The sequence below is a fragment of the Dendrobates tinctorius genome, unplaced genomic scaffold, assembly GCF_039654945.1.
Source record: "Dendrobates tinctorius isolate UK_male_01 unplaced genomic scaffold, ASM3965494v1 ptg000028l, whole genome shotgun sequence".
Lineage (NCBI taxonomy): Eukaryota > Metazoa > Chordata > Amphibia > Anura > Dendrobatidae > Dendrobates > Dendrobates tinctorius.
Window position 1 is genome coordinate 90,569,112 of NW_027361696.1, and position 19,665 is coordinate 90,588,776.

The following is a 19,665-nucleotide window of genomic DNA, read 5'->3' on the forward strand; positions in this document are numbered from 1 at the left end:
TTTGTGCAATCACGTGCAATCCATACTGGGCCTAACACCGTCTGAGCCTGCCTCCTGATGTATAGACATATATTTTGAATGTGTACGCTATCCATACATGTTATCTGGGGATACGGTACCCTTTCTAACCTTTGTGCAATCATGTGCAATCCATACTGGGCCTAACACCGTCTGAGCCTGCCTCCTGATGTATAGAAATATATTTTGAATGTGTACGCTAACCATACATGTTATCCGGGGATACGGTACCCTTTCTAACCTTTGTGCAATCACGTGCAATCCATACTGGGCCTAACACCGTCTGAGCCTGCCTCCTGATGTATAGACATATATTTTGAATGTGTACACTATCCATACATGTTATCCGGGGATACGGTACCCTTTCTAACCTTTGTGCAATCACGTGCAATCCATACTGGGCCTAACACCGTCTGAGCCTGCCTCCTGATGTATAGACATATATTTTGAATGTGTACGCTATCCATACATGTTATCCGGGGATACGGTACCCTTTCTAACCTTTGTGCAATCACGTGCAATCCATACTGGGCCTGACACAGTTTGAGCCTGCCTCCTGATGTATAGACATATATTTTGAATGTGTACGCTATCCATACATGTTATCTGGGGATACGGTACCCTTTCTCACCTTTGTGCAATCACGTGTAATCCATACTGGGCATGAGAACGGCTGGCGAGCTGTTAAGCAAGCTACAGCACCTGTGGTTTGCACACGTAAGTTTTTCATTTTTTCAGGAATGACGGTTAGGCCTAATTCCGGAAGTGCGGTTGACCTGCACTTACTGGGAAATCATTGTTCGCGGGTAATAATTGTCATCAGTGATCCCCATCACTAACGTTGTTCAGCGGGTTATCTGCACCTGTAAGCGACAAACGCTGGCCTTTTCAGTGTAGCGCACATGCAGCCATGGACATGTAAGGGCATGACACACCAGTTATTGGCCAATCTCATGTGCCAGAGTCTCACGTGTCCCTCTAGTAAGCCGGACTCGGACCGTGGGGCATGACGGAGTCTCGTTCGTTAACGGAATTAAGCTTGCAATGTGTGCATCTGTTCTGTAGCTGGCATGTTTGAGGTTTCCCAGGTGGAGTCGAATTTAACCGTAGGCTCCACTCCTGGTGGTGCCCTTCTGGGCATTCCTTTAAGGTTCAGCTTTGCAACCATACTGCCCACGTAAAACAAACACTTTGCCTTCATGAACGCTGTTTGGAGGGTCATGACTCGTGGGAATAACGCCGCCCAATCAGTTAACCTGCTAGAGAGATCGTTCGTTGCTCCCAAGCATGACATCACACTCCCTAGGAGGAAGGTAATGCCACTGTGGCGACCGTACTCCTGGGGGCGACACAAGTGCACTGATGCCCAGCCACTGCTCGATGAATCTGCTGGTACATTGACCCAGACCACTACATTCCCCTCGCACGCTACACGGCCTGAATCTGACCCTGATGAAACTCAGGTTACCCTTCCCATATACAGTTCCATCTTACACGGTGACAAAGAGGAAGCTGCAGATGAAAGTGCAGGTTCGGCCCACACGCCATCAGACACACCACCGTACTATCAGGGGCCCTGTGCCAGTGCCGTCGCCAACGAGTGGGTCCCCCCCTGCTTGCTCAGGATCACAGCACTTGCAAAGTTGAAATACTGTGCAGTGAGATGGAAGATGGGGACGACGAGGAGTCCAGACAACTACAGGGATTCCCTAGCGAGGAGACTTATTTGATTGTTTTCAATGTTGGGACAGCAGTTTTTGGGGAGCACTATACTCTGGAGAATGATAGATGGGGCCCACCATACACTGGAACATTCCAAAGGTGGACATCAGACACTGGAGCAGCATTTACAGGGCCCATTATACACTAGAGCATTAGAAATGGGGCCCATTATGTTTGGAGCATTATTTGGGCCCATAAGACAGTGGAGCTTCATCCATGGGGACCAACATATACTGTAGCATTATGTGGAGCTCATCATATACTGTTTCAAACATTATATGGGACCATTGATCCTGTATGGAGAAATAGATGGGCCTCGTCATGAGATGTAAAAAGTGAAGTATTTTTCATTGTACTATACCGCTATTTCTCTGCCGTATCAGAGCATGATGAGTTGTGGTATGTGTTAAAGGGGCGCTCTTTCGCCCAGGGCACATGATAACCTGGAGCCAGCCCTCCCCCCCCACAACTGTAGCCAAATAACCCCCATTTTTCAGTGCGTAACTTGTATTATGAAGTTAATTAAGGTTGACAAGCTTAAGTAAGAAGAATTGATGCTTTTGGCATTCAAATGGGCACTGTAGGTGTGTTTCCTGTCCTCCTCTCACTGCCGACTTTTATTCCCCATTGACTTACATTGGGTTTCGTGACGACCCCGACTTTTCCCTATAATCGGACGATCTCGCTCGACCAGACTTTTGGAAAAGTCGGGTTTCACGAAACGAAACGCGACCCTAAAAAACCAAAAGTCGCTCAACTCTAGTCATTACATCAGAGATTGCTCTGTTGTCCAGTAAGATAAGGGCTTTTACAATTGTAACTTTATCTTATCACTTCACTGGTTTTCTGACCCGGGGTCTGATTGGTAGACAAGTGTGCAGATCTCTTTCTATCATACTCAGACACACATCTGCTTGTAAGGCCTCTTTCACACTTCCGTTTTTGACAATCAGTCAAGATCCGCCAATTTCGAAAAAAAACGGATCCACCATTTTTGTTTGCGGATCCGTTTTTTTCCCCATTGACTTTCATTATTGGCGGATCTTGACGGATTGTCGTCCATTGCATCCGTTTTTGTGCGGATCCGCCAAAATGTTGGTGTCCGTCAACGTCCTCAAAGATTTCCAAATGGAGCTTGCAACGTTTTTTTGGGCGGCGGATCCTCCAGACACTGATTTAACCCGAAATTCTGTCTGGGTGCCGGACAAAAAAAAAAAAATCTCTCTCTCTCTCTCCCTCAAAAAACGGATCCTGTGGCATCCGTTCACATCAGTTAGGAACGGATCCGCTTGTCCACCTTTTTGGCGGATTTTAACTGACACAAAAAACTGAAGTGTGAAAGAGGCCTTATGTGTAACTACTGAGAAGTATAGTAGGATCTTTACTTCATCTTTGTGGAAGTCTAATATTTTTACTGATTGAAGACATAAAAGTCTAGGTGTCTAGAACTTTAAGATTTAAGTCAGTTATCTTCTCACATAACTTATCTGACAAGCCTGACCCCACAATAAGATGTTGAAAAATGAAGCAATTCTTGTGTATATCACTCAATGCTGCTGATATCAAGGTATAATCTGTCATAAAAGAGTATGAAATGGCCTAGGGCACTTTATACACCGGAGTATAAATTGGCCTAGGCCAGTGGTGGCGAACTAGTTTCCACAGGGGAGGGGGAGCGCTAGCCCCCACAGGGGAGGGGGGGCATCGGGTCACAAGAGGCAGGAGCAGGCTGCTGCGGCTAAAGCCAGTGCCCACTGCTAAAGAGAAATGAATTTTAACTGCACTGGCAGTGAATATTCATTTCTCTTATAGCACACACAGTGGCTGCAGGCTGCCAGCAGCTGTCGGGCTATCATGGGTGTCGGCACATTAAGGTAATGAATATTCACCTCTCTCCACTCCCATAGACATGGAGAGAGGTGAATATTCATTACCTTAATGAGCGGGGACACGTGATCGCTCGGCCGCAGATGCTGCTGGCACAGGAACAAGATGCTTCGAAGGCACGCAGGGAAGGTAAGTAGGATTTTTTATGCTTTTCTCATGGGGGCCATACATACAAGGATAGGGATGAGGAACCGTGCATACAAGGATAGAGATGAGGAGTGATGCAGACAAGGATGGGGATAAGGAGCCATGTAGTCAAGGATGGGGATAAGGAGCCATGCATACAAGGATGGGGATAAGGAGCCATGTATACAAGGATGGGGATAAGGAGCTATGCCGACAAGGATGGGGATAAGGAGCCATGCAGACAAGGATGGGGATAAGGAGCCATGCAGACAAGGATGGGGATAAGGAGCCATGCAGACAAGGATGGGGATAAGGAGCCATGCAGACAAGGATGGGGATAAGGAGCCATGAAGACAAGGATGGGGATAGGGAACCATGCAGACAAGGATGTGAATAAGGAGCCATACATACAAGAATGGGGATAAGGAGCCATTCATACAAGGATGGGGATAAGGAGCCATGCAGACAAGGATGGGGATAAGGAGCCATGCAGACAAGGATGTGGATAAGGAGCCAAGCATACAAGGATGGGGATAAGGTGCCATGCATACCAGGATAGGGATGAGGAGCCATACAGACAAGGATGGGGATAAGGAGCCATGCAGACAAGAATGGGGATAAGAAGCCATGCATACAAGGATGGGGATAAGGAGCCAAGAATGGGGATGAGGAACCATGCATATCAAAATAGGGAATAGGCACACGACAGGAAACAGGCTAAGTAAGGGATATGCTTTTTTCATGGGGCCATACATACAAGGATAGGGATGAGGAACCGTGCATACAAGGATAGAGATGAGGAGTAATGCAGACAAGAATGGGGATAAGGAACCATGTAGTCAAGGATGGGGATTAGAAGCCATGCATACAAGGATGGGGATAAGGAGCCATGCAGATAAGGATGGGGATAAGGAGCCATGCATACAAGGATGGGGATAAGGAGCTATGCAGACAAGGATGGGGATAAGGAGCCATGCAGACAAGGATGGGGATAAGGAGCCATGCAGACAAGGATGGGGATAAGGAGCCATGCAGACAAGGATGTGAATAAGGAGCCATACATACAAGAATGGGGATAAGGAGCCCTTCATACAAGGATGGGGATAAGGAGCCATGCAGACAAGGATGGGGATAAGGAGCCATGCAGACAAGGATGTGGATAAGGAGCCAAGCATACAAGGATGGGGATAAGGTGCCATGCATACCAGGATAGGGATGAGGAGCCATACAGACAAGGATGGGGATAAGGAGCCATGCAGACAAGAATGGGGATAAGAAGCCATGCAGACAAGGATGGGGATAAGGAGCCATGCATACAAGGATGGGAATAAGGAGCCAAGAATGGGGATGAGGAACCATGCATATCAAAATAGGGAATAGGCACACAACGGGAAACAGGCTAAGTAAGGGATATGCTTTTCTCATGGGGGCCATACATACAAGGATAGGGATGAGGAACCGTGCATACAAGGATAGAGATGAGGAGTGATGCAGACAAGGATGGGGATAAGGAACCATGTAGTCAAGGATGGGGATTAGAAGCCATGCATACAAGGATGGGGATAAGGAGCCATGCAGATAAGGATGGGGATAAGGAGCCATACATACAAGGATGGGGATAAGGAGCCATGCAGACAAGGATGGGGATAAGGAGCCATGCAGACAAGGATGGGGATAAGGAGCCATGCAGACAAGGATGGGGATAAGGAGCCATGCATACAAGGATGGGGATAAGGAGCCATGCATACAAGGATGGGGATAAGGAGCCATGCATACAAGGATGGGGATAAGGAGCCATGGACACAAAAATGGGGATAAGGAGCCATGCATACAAGGATGGGGATAAGGAGCCATGCATACAAGGATGGGGATAAGGAGCCATGCATACAAGGATGGGGATAAGGAGCCATGCAGACAAGACAAGGGAGTGAATAAGGAGCCATGCAGACAGGGATGTGAATAAGGAGCCATGCATACAAGAATGGGGATAAGGAGCCATGCAGACAAAGATGGGGATAAGGAGCCATGCAGACAAGGATGGGGATAAGGAGCCATGCAGACAAGGATGTGAATAAGGAGCCATACATACAAGAATGGGGATAAGGAGCTATTCATACAAAGATGGGGATAAGGAGCCATGCAGACAAGGATGGGGATAAGGAGCCAAGCATACAAGGATGTGGATAAGGAGCCATGCATACCAGGATAGGGATGAGGAGCCATACAGAGAAGGATGGGGATAAGGAGCCCTGCAGACAAGAATGGGGATGAGGAACCATGCATATCAGAATAGGGAATAGGGGTCAATACATACCCGGCTTATACTCAAGTCAATAAGTTTTTCATGGCAAAATTAGGTACCTCGGCTTCTACTTGGGTCGGTTTATACATGAGTATATACAGTATTTATTTTTTTTAATGTGAGGCCATTGTTTCTTTCTTTCTCTCTGTTTTTTTCTCTCTCTCTGTTCTTTCTTTCCCTCTCTAATCTTTCTTTATTTCTCTCTCTCTTTTCTTTCTCGCTAATCTTTCTTTTTTCTTTCTGTCTCTGTTCTTTCTTTCTCTCTGTTCTTTCTTTCTCTCCCTGTTTCTATCTCTCTCTCTGTTCTTTCTTTCCCTCTCTAATCTTTCTTTCTCTCTCTGTTCTTTCTTTCTCTCTCTGTTCTTTCTTTCTCTCTCTGTTCTTTCCTTCCCCCTCTTTCTTTTTTTATCTGTCTGTTCTCTTTCTTTACTTCTTTCTTTCTCTTTCTGTTTTTTCTTTACTTCTTTCTTTCTCTCTCTCTGTTTCTCTCTGTTCTTTTTTTTCTTTCCCTTCTTTCTTTCTTTCTTTCTTTCTTTCTTTCCCCTCTTTCATTCTTTCTCTGTTCTTTCTTTTTTCCCTCTGTTCTTTTTTCTCTCTCTGTTCTTTCTTTCTTTCTCTGTTCTTTCTTTCTTTCCCCTTTTTCTCTCTCTCTGTTCTTTCTTTCGCTGTCTGTTCTTTCTTCCTTTCTTTCTATATATATCACATCAGCCACGCTACCAAAATCCAGATTTGCACTTACATTCTCATAGAAACCCAACAAGTTAGTTAGACACAACTTATTCTTCATGAATCTGTGGTGGTTATTATATTATTCTCTGGCATATATTTCTGCAGGTTATCTCTTATAATGCCCTCAAAATTTTTTCACACTACTGATGTCAGACTTACTGAATGGTAGTTGCCTGGATCCACGCCTGGATCCACCTTCTTACCTTTCTTGAATATTGGTACGTCAGCCATCCTCCAATCCTGTGACACTGACCCTTTCACAAGAGAGTCTAAGAAGATAAGATACAGCAGTCTGTCAATGACTGAGCTCAACTCCCTTAATATCCATGGATGACCTTTATTACAAGGTCTGAAAGCATTAGGGGAGGAGCATATAGAATAGTTTTCTTTTAAATTAATACATCAGCAGATAATCCATATCAAAATCATCATTAATTGTAGCTTAATACTAATTTTGATTCCCCATTGAATTCAGTGGAGAAATTCTCCAAAAAAACCATTGAACATTCTGTGATATACTGTAAAGTGGCTTGCAAAAGTGTTCACTCTCTTGGCATTTTTCATGTTATGCTTCCTCACTACCTGGAATTTCATTTTTTTTCTGAGGGTAGGCATTAGTTCTTGTAAAGAACATGCCTACTACTTTGAACATTTGGTTTTCTTTTTATTGTGAACCAAACTACTAATAGGACAAAATAACTGAAAACTTTAGTGTGCATAACTATTCACCCCCCCTTAATTCAGTACTTTGTAGAGCCATCTTTTGCAGGAGGTCACCATGATTTTTGCCCATTCCTCAAGGCAAAACTGCTCCAGCTTCTTCAAGTTATCTGGTTTCCTCTATTAACCCCTTCACACCCGAGCCTGTTTTTGCCTTCGTGACCGGGCCAATTTTTTCAATTCTGACCAGTGTCACTTTATGAGGTCATAACTCTAGAACGCTTCAACGGATCCTACTGATTCTGACACTGTTTTCTCATGACATATTGTACTTCATGATGGTGGTAAAATTTTTTAGATATGAGCTGCGCTTATTTGTTAAAAAAAATCAAAATTTGGCGAAAATTTAGAAAATTTTGCAATTTTCAAACTTTTATTTTTTATGCCCTTAAATCAGAGAGTGATATCGCACAAAATAGTTAATAAATAACATTTCCCACATGTCTACTTTACATCTGCACAATTTTGGAAACATTATTTTTTTTTTTAGGAAGTTATAAGGGTTAAAAGTTGACCAGCGATTTCTCATTTTTACAACAAAATTTGTAACACCATTTATTTTAGGGACCACCTCACATTTGAAGTGAGTTTGGGGGGTTAATATAACAAAAAATACCCAAAAGTGACACCATTCTAAAAACTGCACCTCTCAATGTACTCAAAACCACATTCAAGAAGTTTATTAACCCTTCAGGTGCTTCACATGAATGAATGGAATATGGAAGGAAAAAATAAACATTTAACTTTTTTTCACAAACATTTTACTTCAAAACCATTTTTTTTTATTTTCACAAGTGTAAAAAGAGAAAATGAACCACAAAATTTTTTGTGCAATTTCTCCCGAATACGCAGATACCCCGTATGTGGGGCTAAACCACTGTTTGAGCACACGGCAGAGCTCAGAACGGAAGGAGCGCCGTTTGACTTTTTCAATGCAGAATTGGCAGGAATTGAGATCGGATGCCATGTCGCATTTGGAGAGCCCCTGATGTACCTAAACAGTGGAAACCCCCCACAAGTGACCCCATTTTGGAAACTAGACCCCTTAAAGAACTTATCTAGATGTGTTGTGAACACTTTGAACCCCCAAGTGCTTCACAGAAGTTTATAACGTAGAGCCATGAAAATAAAAAATCATTTTTTTTTCCACAAAATGACCTTTTAGCCCCCAATTTTTATTTTCACAAGGGTAACAGGAGAAATTGGACCCCAAAAGTTGTTGTCCAATTTGTCCTGAGTACGCTGATACCCCATATGTGGAAGAAATCTACTGTTTGGGCACACGGTGGGGCTCGGAAGGGAAGTAGTGACGTTCTGAAATGCAGACTTTGATGGAATGGTCTGCGGGTGTCATGTGTGTTTGCAGAGCCCCTGATGTACCTAAACAGTGGAAACCCCCCACAAGTGACCCCATTTTGGAAACTAGACCCCCCAAGGAACTTATCTAGATGTGTGGTGAGCACTTTGAACCCCCAAGTCTTTCAGTAAAGTTTATAATGTAGAGGCGTGAAAATAAAAAAATCATTTTTTTTCCACAAAAATGATCTTTTAGCCCCCAATTTTTATTTTCACAAGGGTAACAGGAGAAATTGGACCCTAAGAGTTGTTGTCCAATTTGTCCTGAGTACGCTGGTACCCCATATGTGGGAGAAAACTACTGTTTGGGCTCACGGTGGGGCTCGGAAGGGAAGTAGTGACGTTCTGAAATGCAGACTTTGATGGAATGGTCTGCGGGCGTCATATTGCATTTACAGAGCCCCTGATGTACCTAAATAGTGGAAACCCCCAATTCTAATTCCAACCCTAACCCCAACACACCCCTAACCCTAATCTCAGCCCTAACCATAACCCTAACCACAAACCTAACACCAACACACCCATAACCTTAATCCCAGCCCTAACCCTAGCCCTAACCCTAGCCCTAACCCTAACCCTAGCCCTAACCCTAGCCCTAACCCTAACCCTAACCCTAGCCCTAATCCTAACCCTAACCCTAACCCTAGCCCTAACCCTAGCCCTTGCCCTAGCCCTAGCCCTAACCTGTGTACCTGCTTTTTTCTTTTTTTTTCTTTACTTTTTTTATTTTTGTGACAAGATCGCTGCGCTGCAATCTGACTCATAGTAACGCCACTTCTCCTCTGATCTCACACTGACAGATGATCAGAGGAGAAGCAGCATTACTATGTGACTAGATCGCTGCCTGGCACACTGTAACGTGACTTCTCCTCTGATCTCACAATGACAGATGATCAGAGGAGAAGCAGCGTTACTGTGTGACAAGATCGCTGCCTGGCACAGCTGTGCCAGGCAGCGATCAACTGTGCCAGGCAGCGATCTAGTCACACAGTAACGCTGCTTCACCTCTGATCATCTGTCAGTGAGATCAGAGGGAGAAGCCGCGTTACAATGAGGGAGATCGCCGGGAAACAAGCAGCTTTCCCAGCGATCGCTCCCATTGGCTGCTGTGACGCTGACGTCATCAGGACCTGAACCAATCAGGTCTCGATGACGTCGGGGGTCCCACCATGCATTGTGCACCGGGATCCCCGCTTTGTAAGGTATGTGGGGGTCCCGGGGGGCACAAAACCGCCGACAGTAGATAAACGTCGGCGCTGCACAAAGCCCAGCAAGCGCCAACGTTTATCTACTGTGGGCGGTCGGGAAGCAGTTAATCAGCAATCTTCAAGTCTGACCACATTTTCTCAATTGGATTAAGATTTGGGCTTTGACTAGGCCACTCAAAAACATTTACCCTTAAACAACTTGAGTGTTGCTTTACCAGTATGTAAAGGGCCATTGTCTTGTTGGAACGGGAACCTCTGTCCCAGTCTCAAATCACTGACAAACTGAAACAGGTTTTGCTCAATAATATCCCTGTATTTTGCACCATCCATATTCCCCTTGACTCAGACCATTTTCCCTGCACCTGCTACCAAAAATCATCCTCATAGACTGATGCTGCCATAACTATGTTTTATTGTGGGGATGGTGTTATTGGGATGATGAGCTATGTTGGTTTGGCACAAGACATAGGGTTTACCTTGGTGACTAAAAAGTTCAATTTTGATCTCATCTGACCACAGCACCTTCCTTCATACATTTGGGGAGTCTCCCTGACATTTTTTGGCAAATTGAAAAGAGTCTTACAATTTTTTGTGTAAGTAAAGGCTTTTTTTTGGCCACTTTTCCATATAGCCACCTCTATGGAGTGTACTGCTTATTGTGGTCATATGGACAGATACTCCAGTCTCTGCTTGGGAACTCTTCAGCTCCTTCAGGGTTACCTTTTGTCTCTATACTGCCTCTCCGGTTAATGCCCTCTTTGCCAAAGCTGACAGTTTTGATGGACGACCCTCTATTGGAAGAATTGCTGTGGTACCATGTTCTTTCCATTTGATGATAATGGTTTTGATAGTGCTTCAGTGGATCATCAGAGATTGGCATACTTTTTTTATAACGCAATCCTGACTTGTGCCTCTCAACAACTTTGCCCCTGACTTGTTTGGAGATTTCATTGGTCTTCATGGTGTTTGGACAGTGGTGCCCCTTGCTTAATGGTGTTGCAACCTATGTGTCCTTTCAGAAGATGTGCGTATATACTGATAGACCATGTGACACTTAGATTACACACAGGTGGACTTCCTTTCACTAAGGATGTGACTTATAAAGGTAATTGCTTGCACCAGAATTTTTTAGGAGCCTCATAGAAAAAGGGTTGAATACATATGTACATGCTAATATTTAGTTATTTGATCCCATAAGTTTAATTTACATATTTTTCTCACTTCATTTCACCAACATAGACTATTTACTGCTGATACTTCAAATCCAAGGGAATGAATACTTTCACAAGCCACTGCAATTGATACAATGCAAATGTGAAATCTGTATCACATGTCAATTTATGTATGTTTTTACGCAGCAGATGGGTGAGATTTAGTAAAATGCTGCTAATGTAATCTGTTGTGAATTTTTCTGTGTGTAAGTCTGAATGCAAAATTGGCAGTATTTTTTGCTATGTATGAATGTAGCTTTAGTCACTACTTTATTTGTATGCAAAACACATCCTTTTGAGAGCCCTAATAAATGTTCTATGCAAAGTACCTTGGGTGGGAGTATTAAAAAAGATCTTACCCAGCAAGTAATATCATTATGTGCAGCATAATTGTATATAATTCACATTTTATGTTTATACTTTGATATAAGAAAATGTATTGTCTGATGTGCAGAATAGCGGTGCTAGCTGACAAATTGATCATAATCTCCACTGTTCTGATTTCAAGTATCATGTAATAAGATTCTGTGATGAAAGCTGTTACAATAGAAACCTTATGTTTAGGGAATTTGTCACAATGAACAGTCCGTCTAGTATGTGGTTAGAATAAAAAAACTGGGAGATAAGCGTATTAATATCTAAAGTAGATATATGGCAAAATTGTCTGTAGTATTTACAGTTGTGTGAAAAAGTGTTTGCCCCCTTCCTGATTTCCTATTCTTTTGCATGTTTGTCACTCTTAAATGTTTCAGATCACCAAGCAGATTTAAATATAAGACAAAGATAACACAAGTAATCACAAAATGCAGTTTTTAGATGAAAGTCTTTATTACTAAGGGAACAAGAAATCCAAACCTACAGGGCCCTGTGTGACAAAATGTGTACCCCCTTAAAACTGTTGTTTATCACATCTTTGGAAAGATGAGTTCCAATTCCCTAGCCACACCCAGGCCTGATTACTGCCCCACCTGTTCTCAATCAAGAAATAACTTAAATAGGACCAGCCTTACAAAGTGAAGTAGATCAAAAGTTCCTCTAAAGCTAGATATCATGCTGCAGTCCAAAGAAATTATGGAAGAAATGAGAAACAAAGTAATGGAGAGCTATCAGTCTGGAAAAGTTTATAAAGCCATTTCTAAAGTTTTGGGACTCCAACAAACCACAGTGAGAGCCATTATCCACAAGTGGCAAAAACATGGAACCATCCCAGGAGTGGATGTGTAATTTGGTGGCCAGCCGACCAAAATTACCCCAAAAGCACAGCAAAAAAATTATCCAAGAGGTCACAAAATACCCCACAACAACATCCAAAGAACTGCAGGCCTCACTTGCCTTAGTTAAGGTCAGTGTTGATCAGGGGTCCTCAAACTACGGCCCGCGGGCCGCATGCGGCCCTCCAAAGACTTTTATCCGGCCCCTGGCCAGGCCGACTTTGAGCTCATGAACTGCACTGCAGTTCAGTGCCGGCGGGCCGTGTAATTGCGGGCGGGACGAGGCGCCAAGGAAAGGTGTTGCGCAGCCCTCCCACAGCACAGTGCACAGAGACGACGTGATTGTCATCACGCCGCCTGCGCGGTCTGATGATGTCACACCGCCTGTGCCGGAAGAAGACGGAGACGAGCGGGCGCCTCTTCAGAGCAGTGCGGGGACATAGGTGAGTACTTTTTTTTTTTTTTAATGCCGGGTCCTATTGGGGTCATTGTTCTGCCTAGTGGGGATCTGCGCTACCTATTAGGGACATTTTTCTGCCTAGTGGGGACATTGTTCTGCCTAGTGGGGATCTGTGCTACCTATTGGGGACATTGTTCTGCCTAGTGGGGACATTTTCCTGCCTAGTGGGGACCTGTGTTACCTATTGGGGACATTTTTCTGCCTAGTGGGGATCTGCGCTACCTATTGGGGACATTTTTCTGCCTAGTGGGGATCTGTGCTACCTATTGGGGACATTTTTCTGCCTAGTGGGGATCTGTGCTACCTATTGGGGACATTTTTCTGCCTAGTGGGGACATTGTTCTGCCTAGTGGGGATCTGTGCTACCTATTGGGGACATTGTTCTGCCTAGTGGGGACATTTTTCTGCCTAGTGGGGACCTGTGTTACCTATTGGGGACATTTTTCTGCCTATTGGGGACATTGTTCTGCCTATTGGGGACATTTACCTGCCTATTGGGGACCTATGCTGCCTATTGGGGACATTTACCTGCCTATTGGAGACGTATGCTGCCTATTGGGGACATTTACCTGCCTTTTGGGGACCTGTGCTGCCTATTGGGGACATTTACCTGCCTATTGGGGACCTATGCTGCCTATTGGGGACATTTACCTGCCTATTGGAGACGTATGCTGCCTATTGGGTACATTTACCTGCCTTTTAAGGACCAATGCTGCCTATTGGGGATTCTTGCACCACACCAGTCTGAGCCTGAGGTAAAAGTGGAGTTCCACCAATATGGGCACTGGTGAGGCTGCATTGATGGGCACTGATCAGACTGCATTGATGTGCACTGATCAGGCTGCGCTGATGGGCACTGATCAGGCTGCATTGATGGGCACTGATCAGGCTGCATTGATGGGCACTGATGGGCACTGATCAGGCTGCATTGATGGGCACTGATCAGGCTGCATTGATGGGCACTGATCAGGCTGCATTGATGGGCACTGATCAGGCTGCATTGATGGGCACTGATCAGGCTGCATTGATGGGCACTGATCAGGCTGCATTGATGGGCAGTGCAGTCTGTATGTCTCTGTGTGGGCAGTTTTATTGCTGGTATATTGTTTTTGTAGCGCTGTATATATGTTGGTATTTTACTAATAGCAATTTTGAATCCCTAGGAAACAATGATATCAAGAAAGAGAAAAAATTGACTCGAAGTGTAGGATATTCGAAGAACCCAAAAAATCGGTAAGTTTGATGATTTATCTTCATTTTTAATATTGTATTTGTTCCTATTTTTGTTTTATTACTTCTAAATAAGATATGTGCAGTGTGCACAGGAATTTATTCATAATTTTTTTTAAACTATATCCCGGCCCTCCAACGGTCCGAGGGACCGTAATCTGGCCCCCTGTTTAAAAAGTTTGAGGACCCCTGGTGTTGATGATCCACCATAAGAATGAGACTGGCCAAAAATGGTCGGCATGGAAAAGTTCCAAGACAAAAACCATTGCTGAGCAATAACAACATAAAGGCTTGTCTCAGTTTTTCCAGAAAACATCTTGATCATCCCCAAGACTTTTGGGACAATACTCTGTGGACTGAGGAGACAAAAGTTGAATTTTTCGGAAGGTGTATGTCTGATTAAATCTGGCATAGAAGTAATACATAATTTAAAAAAAAGGAATATCATGCTGCAGTGCTGTGCAAATTAATTGGGACAAAGCATTTTTTTAAGTAAAATCGTAAGTTGGTTACCAGTCAGTGATTCAAACCAGTTTTAGCTGCTTTGAACAGGCACTCACACCTGTTCAAAGCACTTAAAACTGGTTTGAATCACTGACTGGTAACCAACTTATGATTTTACTTAAAAAAATGCTTTGTCCCAATTAATTTGCACAGCACTGTAACAGTAAAATATGGTGGTGGTAGTTTGATAGTCTGGGGGTGTTTCGCTGCTTCATGACCTGGACGACTTGCTGTGGTAAATGGAACCATGAATGCTACTGTGTACCAAAAAATCCTGAAGGAAAATGTCCAGCCATCTGTTTGTGACTTCAAGCTGAAGCCAACTTGGGTTATGCAGCAGGACAATGATCCAAAACCAACAGCAAGTCCACCTCTGAATGGCTTAAAGGGAACCTGTCACCCCCCCAGGGCGTTTTTAAGAAAAGAACTACCTTCATCAGCACTAAGGCTGCATTCTGTGAAGGTGGCTCTTCTGTTTCTGATCCCCAGGAACACCGAAATATTAACTTTTATAAATATGTCCCCATACCTGTAATACGTCCCGTAGGTATGGTGCGTACCCTTGTAGCAGCCGCCTCCCTGCCGTCAATCATGCCCAGCCTGCGCCGCCTCCTCCTGACTTGCTGTCGCCGTTACATGGCACAGTGCAGGCGCCCGCCGTCAACAGTTCTCGGGCATGCGCAGTGTTCGCTGCCCGGGAACTGACATCAGGCTATCTCGCCTGCGTGTTTCGCAGGCGCCAGATCCCGCCCCGCAGTGTGTTATGATGTATTCACACTGCAGGGCTGGGAATCTGGAGCCTGCAAAACGCGCAGGCGCGATAGCTTGATGTCAGTTCCCGGGCAGCGAGCACTGCGCATGCCCAAGAACTGTTGCCAGCGGGCACCTGCGCTGTGCCATGTAACGGCGACAGCAAGGCAGGAGGAGGCGGCGCAGGGTGGGCATGATTGACGGCGGGGAGGCGGCTGCTACAGGGGGACGCACCATTCCTATGGGACGTATTACAGGTATGGGGACATATTTATAAAAGTTAATATTTTGGCATTCCTGGGGATCAGAAACAGAAGAGCCACCTTCACAGAATGCAGCCTCTTTTACTTAAAAATGCCCTGGGGGGGTGACATGTTCCCTTTAAGACTTTGGAGTGAATTAGTCAAAGTTCATGCTCAGAAACCCTCCCATGTGGCTGAATTACAACAATTCTACAAGGATGAGCAGGCCAAAATTCCTCTAGAGTGTTGTAAAAAGACTCATTGCCAGTTATCGCAAAAGCTTGATTGCAGTTATTGCTGCTAAGGGTGGCCCAACCAGTTATCAGGTTTAGGGGCAATCACTTTTTTACACGGTTTAGATTTCTTTTTTTTCCCCTTAACAATAAAGATCTTCATTTAAAAACTGCATTTTGTATTACTTGTGTTATTTTTGTCTAATATTTAAGTGTGAGAAACATGCAAAAGAAAAGGAAATCATGAAGGGGGCAAACACTTTTTCATGCAACTGTATAATTTATTGATTTCGTGTTCAGGGATCCAGTAGGAGGTCCTGCTCAATGATTACCTGCAGTCTCTTTGTGAATGGTCATGTAGGTAATGCTGTCAGTCACTGAGTTCAACCGCCCACTGGCCTCCAAAGCCCAAAAAGAGCAAGATATTAACTTATACTTAATCTGTACCAGAAATCTATGGTCCCAATTCATCTAAGTATTTACCCCAGAATACTGGAGTAAAACAATTTGAAACATCACAATATTTTGGCACAATGCAAAGTTGTGGGAAAAAAAAAGTGACTTGTATTTTTCTTGCCACTTTCAGTCACCTCCCCCAAAATGGGCAAAACTGGAGAGTAACTGAGGTGGGGCAGAGTGTGGAAACACCCATCTGACAAAGTCAAATTAATTAACATTAACTCATTAACACTGGCATACGAAATAACAGTCTTAAGGGAATCAGGGTCTATATGTCAATCTTCTCAACATTAAAGGTTCCCTTTAATTAAATGAATACAACTGGCCACATGCATAACAGATCGGTTACCCGGTGCTGTATATTTTTGCATCTTGGAACCCAATGGGAATTATTATGATAGGATGGGTTTTATGTAGATAAGCAAAAAACCTGTGCCTGGCGTCCACACCGGTACTTCATGGAGGTCAGACCAGGGAAATGTAAACCTCCTTGGCCTCCACTCCAATGCTGGAATCATAGGTGACTCTTACAATTACTCGACCCCCATGAACAGACCTCATGTGACATCAAGATATTATGGGGGGTTGTTAATTGCATGAAGAGCCTAGGATGCCGCATCAGAGTGCCGGCCGAGGAAGTTTACCCTGCCCTGGTCCAGCTGTCATAGAGTACTAAAGAGGATGCGGGAACAGGGTAGTGCAAATCTATCTTTTGCTCATCTCTAATTTTGTTGCTTATTTATACAGGGGTATTGAGGCCATATGCTTAATGGGAGTTGTACACAGCAATAGTGCATCACCCATAGACTTCTATGGGGCCTTACTGCCCCTTTGTATGTCTGAATCTTGATACATAGTATGCAGTCATAGCCCTACAAGATGCCGTATTTCGCAGCTACCGCAAACTACACGCCATGCACTGTGCGGAGAGTTGGGAGGTAACATACCGAACCTCTGACCCCTCTGATCATGGGACTTCAGACACTGCCTGGATGCCAAAAAGTCAAGAACATAGCCTTCACGTTCACCTTAGACTTCTGCCAGCTATTTCCCTGTATCAGACATATCGCAGTACTGAATTTACTGGTAAATTATTAGCTTCTCTGTGTCTCATGGACATTTTTCTCAAAAAGATTAATATGCAGAAACTATGCTTTATGTGAGCACCTACAAAAGTGCAAATTGATACAAATTATTCTTTCAATGTCATGAAAGATGTCCCTTATATTATTCAGCTGTCCCCGCTAAATTGCTCTGGAGTATATTCATTAATTTCTTTTTTTTTTTAAAGTTTCTCTTTGACTACATTCTGTATCAAATTGCCTACATCAATCAATCACAATATTAATTACTATGCATCTATAATTCTCATTCTCTTAAGGCAAGACTCCCTCTCCACTGAGTGAATATGCTATTGCCTTTACCTTAATTTTGATTAATGGGTTTTCATCAGACAGAACAAGTCCATTGTAATAAGTTCTGCCTGTTGGTATTACCACCACGTTATACTGATGCTATATATCCTGAACTAAAGCGACACCATTGCATTACCTTACCGCTGTAAAGTACAAGATTGTCTTTTGTATTTAATAAATTCATCATTTTATCTTTTGGACAGTCTTGAGAAATAAGGCCAAAATGTGCATACTTTATATCTTCCATATTCCCCTGGTATTTGGCTACATAATTGACCAAAATATAAAAGTATCGGTGTAAGGGTGCGGCAGTGACTGTCATACATCTCTCCAACTGAAAGCAACATTTACAAGAAATGTATACAAATATGTGATTTTATTGTGCTTTCTTAGCAGTGTAAGATGTAAAGTGCATAGAACCTTATAGACACTAAGTTATACAGTTCTTCTAATGTATGGTGATTAATGTACAAATGTTATTAGTGTATAAGGTATAGGATACAGGTTAATGCTTAGGTCGGACCTAGCTAGTGACTTAACATGAGAACATAAGGTATAATATACGGCTGATAGATTACAGTAAGCAAGGAAATATACATGTTAGTTATAGGAAGTAGTACACAGGTTTAGATATGGTTAACCTGTTTGGGACCAGTCCAGCATGGGAGTGGACAGTGTTATGTAAAAAGGGGAGCACTTCCTGGTTAGATCAGATTGAGAGATAAAATTTTTAGTAAGAGTTCAAGCCCAGAAGTACAGAGGGCATGAGAAGTATGCACTTTTTTTGCAGTATGAGGACTTCAGCAGCGATCTCCAGTGGACATACCTGTAATATCTGGTTCCTATGGCACAAACTAGACCCTGTGAAGTGTTCCTTATTCTCTTCTAAAAAATGAAAGCTGGATGTGATAATACATGAGGAAAACGGGACGGGTCTTGTTAATGCTGTGGAGCCAAATGCAGTATCCCGTGGGCTGAAGGAGCCAGTAATTGAAGGGATAGCCCAGGTTCAATTAATGGAAAACACAGACATGTACTGTGCTGTATCATCAATTGAACTCAGACTATTAAGTAAAGTTGAATTGGTTATTATCCCCTTCAGGACATGCGCCGTACATGTGCTGCACATGTCGTGCCTCTCCCTTTGATGTGGGCTTCGATGCTGAGCCCACATCTTTTCCGGCACATGTGAGCTGTTTTGAACAGCTAATATTTGCCACTAATAGCTGATGGAATCATGATCCACCCATGGCTGTTAAACTGTAAAATGCCGCTGTGAAATCTCTGATAGCAGCATTTAATGTGATCACACTTGAAGCTCGTGACTAAGTGTCACATGACTGCGGGTCGCCAATGGATTGGCATGACAATCAGAGGTCTGCAGCAGACCCCTGCGGTTGTCATTGCCGGTTTGCTATGAATGCTGCCCAGCAGTCGGCGCTCCTAGCAAGTGAGGATTTCTACTACATACAGGCGATCCCATGGAGACTATTGAAGCAAGTAAAAAGTAAAAAAAAAAGTTTTAAAAAATATATAAAAAAATATAAAAGTTCAAATCACCCCCTTTCGCCTCATTCAAAATAAAACAATTACAAAAAAAAATCAAACATACACATATTTGGTATCGCCGCATTTGGAATCGAAAGAATCTATCAAGAAATAAAAATAATTCATCTGATCGGTAAACAGTGCAGCAAAAAAAAAGTAAAAACGCCAGAATTACTGTTTTTTAGTCGCCGTAACAGATCATATCCACACCAAAATGATATTATTAAAAACATCAGCTCGGCAAGCAACCCAACGCCAGATCACAAAAATTGGAAATGCTATGGATGTCGGAGAACGACACAATTTTTTTTTTTATTTTGAATTTTTTTTTTCA

General features: G+C 43.4%; 1 protein-coding gene across 3 annotated transcripts in view; it reads right to left on the reverse strand.

The window, feature by feature from the left end:
• Positions 1–19,665, reverse strand: part of EMP3 (epithelial membrane protein 3 (MAM blood group)) — a 164,749-nt gene that overhangs the window by 81,682 nt on the left and 63,402 nt on the right. For 2 of the 3 annotated variants that reach the window (XM_073571158.1, XM_073571159.1), the window contains exon 2: positions 6,988–7,053. The exons of the other annotated variant lie outside the window; for it this stretch is intronic. The gene's annotated coding sequence lies outside the window, so the exon portion shown is untranslated. The remainder of the gene's footprint in view (positions 1–6,987; positions 7,054–19,665) is intronic. 3 annotated transcript variants of the gene reach the window in all.